General features: G+C 41.6%; 1 pseudogene; it reads left to right on the forward strand.

Annotated features, from left to right (window-relative positions):
* The window catches only part of LOC114031217, a 5424-nt pseudogene extending 1862 nt beyond the window's left edge, over window positions 1-3562 (forward strand).
* Window positions 3563-7914: the final 4352 nt, after the last annotated feature.

The raw sequence follows: 7914 nt of genomic DNA on the forward strand, positions 1-7914 counted from the left end.
AAAAAAAAAAAAAAAAAAAAAAAAAAAAAAAAAAAAAAAAAAAAAGGCCCAAGGCAGTTCCCTGAAGAGGCTCACAAGCTAATGGAGAGATAACATGCAAAGCAAGCTATGTACGGAATGCGTAGGAAATAACTAACAGGAGGCACCAGAATTTAGAGCAGCTGGGAAGGCTTCCTGTAAAAGGTAGGATTTTAGTTGGGACTTAAGGGAAGCCAGGGAGGTGAGCGGGTGGAGAGCATTCCAGGTGAGGAGGGCAGTCAGAGAATGCCCAGGGACCCTGGATGGCGTGTTTTGTTTGTGGGACAGCGGGGAGGCCACTTTCACTGGATCAAAGAGTCTGTGTCAGGGAATAAGATGTAAGAAAGCTTGAAAGGGAGGGGACCAGCTTCCAAAGGGCTTCGAATGCCAAAAGAGTTTCTGGTATTTGCTCCCGGAGGGGATAGGGAACCTCTGGAGTTCATTGAGAAGGGAGGTAACATGATTGCACCCATGTTTTAGGGAAATCACTTTAGTGACTGGATGGAAAATGGATTGAAAGAGGAAGAAGCTTGAGACAGGAAGGCCTGCCCTGTGGCCTGCATCTGGTGATGAGGGCCTGCACCTGGGCGGGTGTCAGGGGAGAGAAAGGGGCAGGTGCCAGAGAGGTTAAATCAGCCAGCTTTGGCAGCAGACTGGACAGGGGTGGAGTGAGGGGGCCGGGTGCCTCATAGGGTGCAAGCCTGGGGGACTGAATGTCAGAACGTAATCGGAGAAGCTTCCCGCCAAGATTCTTATCCAGTGAACCATTTCCTTTCTGAGGTTAGCTGGCCGTGTTGCTTTTGCTTGTGGGGAAGCCTCTCAATCTTAAGTAATCAAAACTATCCATTTTCTCTTCCGTGACCTTCTCTATCCTTTCTTTGGTCATGAATTCTTTCTTCTTCTAGCCACAGTTGTAAATCTGTCTTTCATGTGTCGTGGCCTTTTTATGTCTGGGTCATGTATCCATTTGAAGGCTATTAAAGTTAATGTTTAATTAACAACTTTGTTAGCAATATTAACAAATTTTTTAGCAACTTTTATCCGTCTTCTCCTAGAAGCTCAACACAGAGGGTCCTCTTAACACTAGCCCTGATTCGGAATCAATCCTCTCTCTGTCCCAACCTCACAAAGGTACCATTGGAGCGTTCGCTTGCCCTCCTTCCTCGTTGCTGCAGGAACAGGCCCCTGTTCCTCAGTGCAGAGCCTTTCATTCATCTGTCTCATAGTTGTTTATGTATTTCAGCCTCTTCATCCCCATCACAAGCCTCTCTGCTGCTGAGTTATATGCAATTTGGGGTTCCTTATCTTGATCTCGTAGCAGTACTGGTAAAGGATCACCGGTAAAAGTGCCTTTGTTTTCGTGTTTCTCACTTCCATTTTAATGTGGTTCAGGTTCCACTCGGAGTGTTGTGGACTGCTTGTGGCCAGCAGGTTGCATAATTGATTCCTCTGATCTGGAGCATACAAAATAACTGCAAAATGCTTAAAATAACTGGGAGTGGAAAAACAAAGACATAAATAGATCTGACCTAAATAATTAAGACTAGATGAACAGAAAGAAAGACCTAAGTAATTCGAGAGGGATTAAATTTGTTTGAACAGCATATGCGAGCATAAGAAACATGACAGTACTTTTATGAGTAAATCTATAGGTTTGGTATTATTTCCATCCAGTTGCCAATGTGACATTGTATAGATTTAGACAGAATAACAGTTCATATAGAGGGTAAAAATAGTTAAGAATATTTTTTAGGGAAGTAATACAAATATGAATGATGGAAGTCTAAATTGTATTGTAAAAGAGTAATTATCAAACACATATATTGCTAATTAAAAAATAGAAAAGTATATAAGTAGAAGTGCTTCCGTGAGAACCAGACCCCTGCAAACTAATGGGGGAAGGATTTTTTTATGAAAGAGGAACCTATGGGGAAAGTAGAAAGCAATTTGGCAGAAAATAGATTACAACATAACTTTTCTTGTAGAAGATAGAATTACTTAGGTCTATAGCAGAAGGAATAGAGGACATTTTCTTTTTTATTTCATTCAGATTGGGAGGCTACTCATGAAACTGAGGAGTTCATGCTAAAGCTGGGGATTTCAGTGGAAGGATCATACCAGGAAAGAGTCACAGAGAAGGGTCCCTGTTTTTTCACTGTACAAGAAGCCTGGGAATATAATGCCACAGTAGAAAGACACCAGAGTAATGAGGGGAAACATTCTTGAAAATAAGAATAGCCCAAAAGAAAAATGGAAATAAATTGAGAGGCTGCAAATATACCCGATATGACAGAAGCTTCAGTCTAGGACACATCTCCGTTGTAGGACAGAGAACATCTGTAGCAATGCGTCTCCTTAAACAAGATACACATAAAAAGTACCTCAGATGATCCACTGACCTAAGAAAATATGATAGAATCCATTCAAAGAAGATATTCCCAAAGCACATGGAACGTGGGAAATTCTTCAAACATAATTTAGGATTTTTTTGAAAATTGGAGGCTACATAATGAAGAGAAACATTATCGATGTAATGAATGTGGGAAAGACTTCAGCCAGAGATCTAGTCTTTCTCAACATCAAACAATTCATACTGGAGAGAAACCTTACGAATGTAACGAGTGGGGGAAGACCTTCCATTTAAATGCGTATCTTACAATGCATCATAACATTCACACTGGAGAGAAACCTTATGAATGTGATGAATGTGGGAAGGCCTTTTGCCAAAGCTCACAGCTTATAGAACATCAGAGAATTCATACTGGTGAGAAACCATATGCATGTAATATGCATGTAGAGAAACCTTATGTATGTAGTGAACATGGGAAGGCTTTCACTCAAAATACAGGACTTTCTTTGCATAAGAGAATACATGCTGGGGAAAAACCTTATGAATGTAATGAATGTGGAAAGGCCTTCTACCAGAGCTCACAGCTCACTCAACATCAGAAAACTCATACAGGAGAGAAACCTTATGAATGTGGTAGTACCTTCCGGCAAAAATGACAACTTACTCAACACCAGAGAATTCATACTGGTGAGAAATATGAATGTAATCAATGTAGGATGGTTTTTAGCCTGAGTAGAAACCTTGTTAGACATAAGAGAACTCATAGTGGAGAAAAGCCTCACGAATGTCATGAATGTGGGAAGGCCTTCCGCCTGAAGGCACATCTCACTAAACACAAGACAGTTCATGCTGATGAGAAACACTTTGAATGTGATAAATGTGGGAAGGCCTTCTGCCAAAGGACAAGTCTTACTGAACATCAGACAATTCACAGTGGTGATAAACCCTTTGAATGTAACGAATGTGGGAAGGCCTTCCACTTGAGAACACAGCTTATTCAACATCACATAATTCATATTGGGGAGAAGCCATATGAATGTAATGTATGTGGCAAGACCTAGGACAGAACGTAATTGGCATAAGAGAATTCATACTGGTGAGAAACCCTATGAATGTAATGAATGTGGGATGGCCTTCTGCCTGAAAGCACAACTTACTCACCATCAGAAAGTTCATACTGGAGAGAACCTTTAAGAAGAATGAGGGAAAGTTTTCCTCCAGAATACTTTACAAAACTGATGAGAGAAAACTTGTCTATATAATGAATATGGAATGCCTTTTTGCCAGAGCACAGAACTTAGGAAACATTAAGCAATTCATATTGAGAAATCTTATGAATATGATGAACTGAAAATTAAAGAATTTGAGCAAAAGTGAAATCCCACATGAAATAGGTCTTTCTTTCCTTTTCCATTGCAGCTGTTCTAAACCTTCTTCTTCAAACTATGTGCCACCTTCTTCCCCAAAACTGAATACATAGTGCAGTTGACTTAAATACAATACTCATTTCTATGTAAAATTAACATATAAGCCATCTGCAATAAGTATTGGAATTTAGAGGAAAATAGAAATAATTGGGTTTTGTTTTTTTAAAATCCACAGATGCTGAAGTGTGGACAAAGTTGAGATCAGAGAATTTATAGGTAACGCTATTGCCAACTTTGTCCACATTTAACAAGTATGAACTTTTTACCAAGTACTCCCCACATTTGTTTGTTTACAACAAAAACATGTTTTCTGTTCATTTGAAGTATGGGTTTTTTAATGATCAATTTGGAACATTCTTATAGGTGTCAATAGTTTACAAATTTTTTGAGAACTCTTTATATCCTTTGATCACTTTTCTACTGGGAATGGTCCTTGGTCATACTTCTGATTGTTGCCTGTAGATATATCTGGGGTATCAAGCCCTTCTCAAAGATACTTGGTACAGTCAACCAATTGCCCTATCCTAGATGTGTTAAAATTTTGTTTGTAGATCAAAGGCTCTAGAATTCTTGGTATGGGGCATATTAAACTTGTAACCAGAATTGAAATCTACATTTCCATATTAGTCGTTTTGTGCAAGAAGAGAAAATCAACCCAGTGTATAGGTGCCGCTCCAAACATCTCACCGCTTAATGTAAGAGAGATCCCAAATTTTTTTCAAGAGTCTTCCACCACTAAAATAAACAAAATAATCCTAACCTCAGCAAGAAGCCTAGCATAAGTGGCACTGGGAGAGCTTAATACAAATAATAAAACAATAATACTATCTAAAAAGTGGGTTATGTCATGGGGAGCCCAAAGTATGGCTTATGATACAAGAACAATGACCAGCAACATCAGGGTCAGAGGCCAAATGATATTTCCAACACCATCACCAGAACCCGTTGCAGGTCCTCATCATGTGAAAAGAGCTAGCATGGATATGATGTGCTAAGGGCAGCTAGGTAGTGCACTGGATAAAGTGCCAGGCCTGGAATGAGAAGGACTCATCATCCTGAGTTCCAATCTGGCCTCAGACACTTAATAGTATGTGACCCTGGGCAAGCCATGAAGCCCTGTTTGCCTCAGTTTCCACATCTGGAAAATGAGCTGGAGAAGGAATGGCCAACCACTCCAGTATCTGCCAGGAAAAAGCCAAATGGGGTCATGAAGAGTTGGACACAACCGAACGACAGCAAATACAGTGTACTAAGGTTTGCAAGGCACTTTATAAATAACCTCATTTTGAGCTCGTAACAACCCTGGAAGCAGTTACCTATTTTTAGATGAGAACGCTGAGGCAGACAGTGCCTTGCACATGTATGTGAGGCTGGGTTTGAACCCTGGTCTTCTTGCTACCGAGTCCAGTGTTCTATCCACTGCACCGCTTGGTTGTAGGAAGGTAAAAACTGAATTAAGGTAGAAGCTCTTTGCATGGGTAAGGCTGAATAGCCAACCTGGCTAATCAGAGGTGTGATGGAAAAGCTGAAGTCCTTCCCACCATTCAGCAACAAAAGCTCTCTGAGGATAGTAGGGAAATTGGAAAGCCCAGCAACTAGGATCCCAATAGGATCCATCTTAGACTTTCTTGGTAAAATGGGTGCCTTTGTCAGAGACAATGGTACAGGGGACTAAGTAAGGAACATGCATATATTCTGTAAGAACTCTGATGATGGCCCCCATGATAGTAAATGTAACTGGCATTATAGTACCGTATCCTAAATATATATAAATTGCAGTGAGGCCAAACCTCTTGCCCTGATAGAGGAAGAGGGCAAATATTTACCAAACAGAACCAGGATCACATTCAATGGTACCATTCTAATCATTCAAAAGGTAGACACTCCAGTTGGCACAAGCATTAAGTAGAAGTACCTGCATTTTCCTTAGGTGAAGGGATCTTATATTTCAAAGGTCAACACAATGTAGAGATGGTGCAGCAGATAGAATTGTGCACCTGGGCACAGGAACACCTGAATTCTGGCTCAGACATTTACTAGCTGTTTAACTGAGCAAGTCACTTAACCTCTGCCTTGGCAAACATTTATTGAGCACCTACTATGTGCCAAGCATTCTCTAAAGCATTGGGAATATAAATAGAAACAAAGTGACAATCTCTACCCTCAGGGAGCTTAATTCTAGGAAGGATGATAAATAAAAAGTAGTTGAAAGTGATGAAATGGGGTGGGAGAGAAGATTCTTGGACCTAGGGCATGATGGAGTCATCCAGAAGAATGTAGGTAGGAAATAAATGGCTAGCCTGGGCACCTCCCTTAAATGGAGGCTCTTGAAGGAACTCTCCACCCTCCAATCAGAGGGAGGGGCCCCAGGGGCAGAGGATACTTCCAAGGTGTGAGTTTTAGGGTTGAAGTGGTCTTCCAAGATGAAGAGCTTTCTAGGATATGACTCATCCCAGGGGCAACCTTTGCTGAGGAGGTGTTGCCTTTCAGAGTTGATTTCATGTTGCAGATTGATAAGTTTCTGGAGATGATGAAGTCCAGGAAAGCATGTCCGGATTGATGATGGAGCACCCTATCTGCCTTTCTTTTAAGGAGATCAACATTTGAGGAACATTCAGTTTAGCATTGTTTATGGCGTCACTAACATACACTTTTGTTGTTGAGTCATTTCTGTCGTCTTCAATTTCATGAGCCCATTTTGGCAAACATATTGAAGTGGTTTGCCATTTCCTTCTCCAGTTCATTTCAGATGAGGAACTGAAGCAAACAGTTAAGTGACTTGCCCAGGGTCATATAACATACCCTACAATCAACTATATGTGGTAGGAGTCAGAGAAATTCTTCCATTGCTCCTGATCCCAAAGAAAAGATCTTTCCTCTTCTTTACCAAGACCACTCATTCAGACCCATGGCCACTACCCAGAAATGAGTATAAATAAAAGTCTTATTTGCAGCATCCCCTAAGAGTTTCCCAGAATCCCAGCCTATGCCACTTGGAATTTTTGACAGGGCCCTCATCCCTTTGGGTCTGCCCAGTCACTGGATTAATAGCTGCATAGTCCAAAATTTTTTTCAAGAGTTAAGCCTTGTAGGATGGGTCCCACTGGACGAAAAGCCAAAACATTGGTTCTGGGACTAGAAATCTCAGCCTCTGGTAAACAACAGCAGTTAAGCTGAAGGCTGTAACCCCAAAATCCACCTAAATGAGGATGAGGCTATGCCTTCTGCCTGTTGGTGCTCCTGTATCCTTCAGAGAGGGAGGTGTAGACAAGCAAAGGTCCCAAACAAAGGTTTACCTTCTGGTAAGCTCAACAAATTTATCAGGGAATTCCACTGATTGGTCCTTCTCCCATTCACTTATGAAACTACTTGGGAAAATATGATTAGGAATCAAGAAAAGAAAGAAGTCAACATCTTGCCCCTTCTGAGGATGACTCTACCCTGAGGCAACCTTGATGATTTGGGAGTCCTTGCCAGGAGCTGCCACACCAATAAAGTTCCAGCCACACAGCTCACCTCCCTTTTGTCCAGCCTGTGCCACCTACTTGCCAGGGGCCTTGCCCCAGGAGGGGAACCCCTCCCCCTTCCCCTGCTTCTCACCTCAATTTCATTCGTTGTCTTCTCCCTCTAGAAGGTGACCTCCTTGAGAGTAGGCACCATCTTGCGTCTGTATCCCTGGCATAGTGTAAGTGCTTGATAAATGTGTTCTCTATCTATCAGAAGCTTCATATTTGTATACCACAAAGTCTTTCTTCAAGAAGAGTAACCAGGCTCAGATTCCTAAAATCTAGCCAATACTTGCAGACTCCTAGATTCCTCCAGGGTCTGGCAATATGGCGGATCTTTAATAAACTTTGTCTTTGGCTGAAAGAAGGCTTGGGTCAAATTCTTTCGGGCGGGACCCACGTGTCGTCATCTTGGGGTTCCAGCACCCCTAACCTCTAGATCTCATCACATGGTTCCCTGCACCAGGAAAAACTGCCTAATACCAAGCTCTTCACTAGCTGTGACTAGAAGATTTGTATCTTCCAGACTACAGGCCATTCACCTCTAGTTGATAGCAAACAGTGGGTACCAGCCAATGTCCCCCCATCATTTCCTGGATGCAGCCTGTACTTG

This window comes from Vombatus ursinus, unplaced genomic scaffold, assembly GCF_900497805.2.
Source record: "Vombatus ursinus unplaced genomic scaffold, bare-nosed wombat genome assembly UNPS02015098.1, whole genome shotgun sequence".
Lineage (NCBI taxonomy): Eukaryota > Metazoa > Chordata > Mammalia > Diprotodontia > Vombatidae > Vombatus > Vombatus ursinus.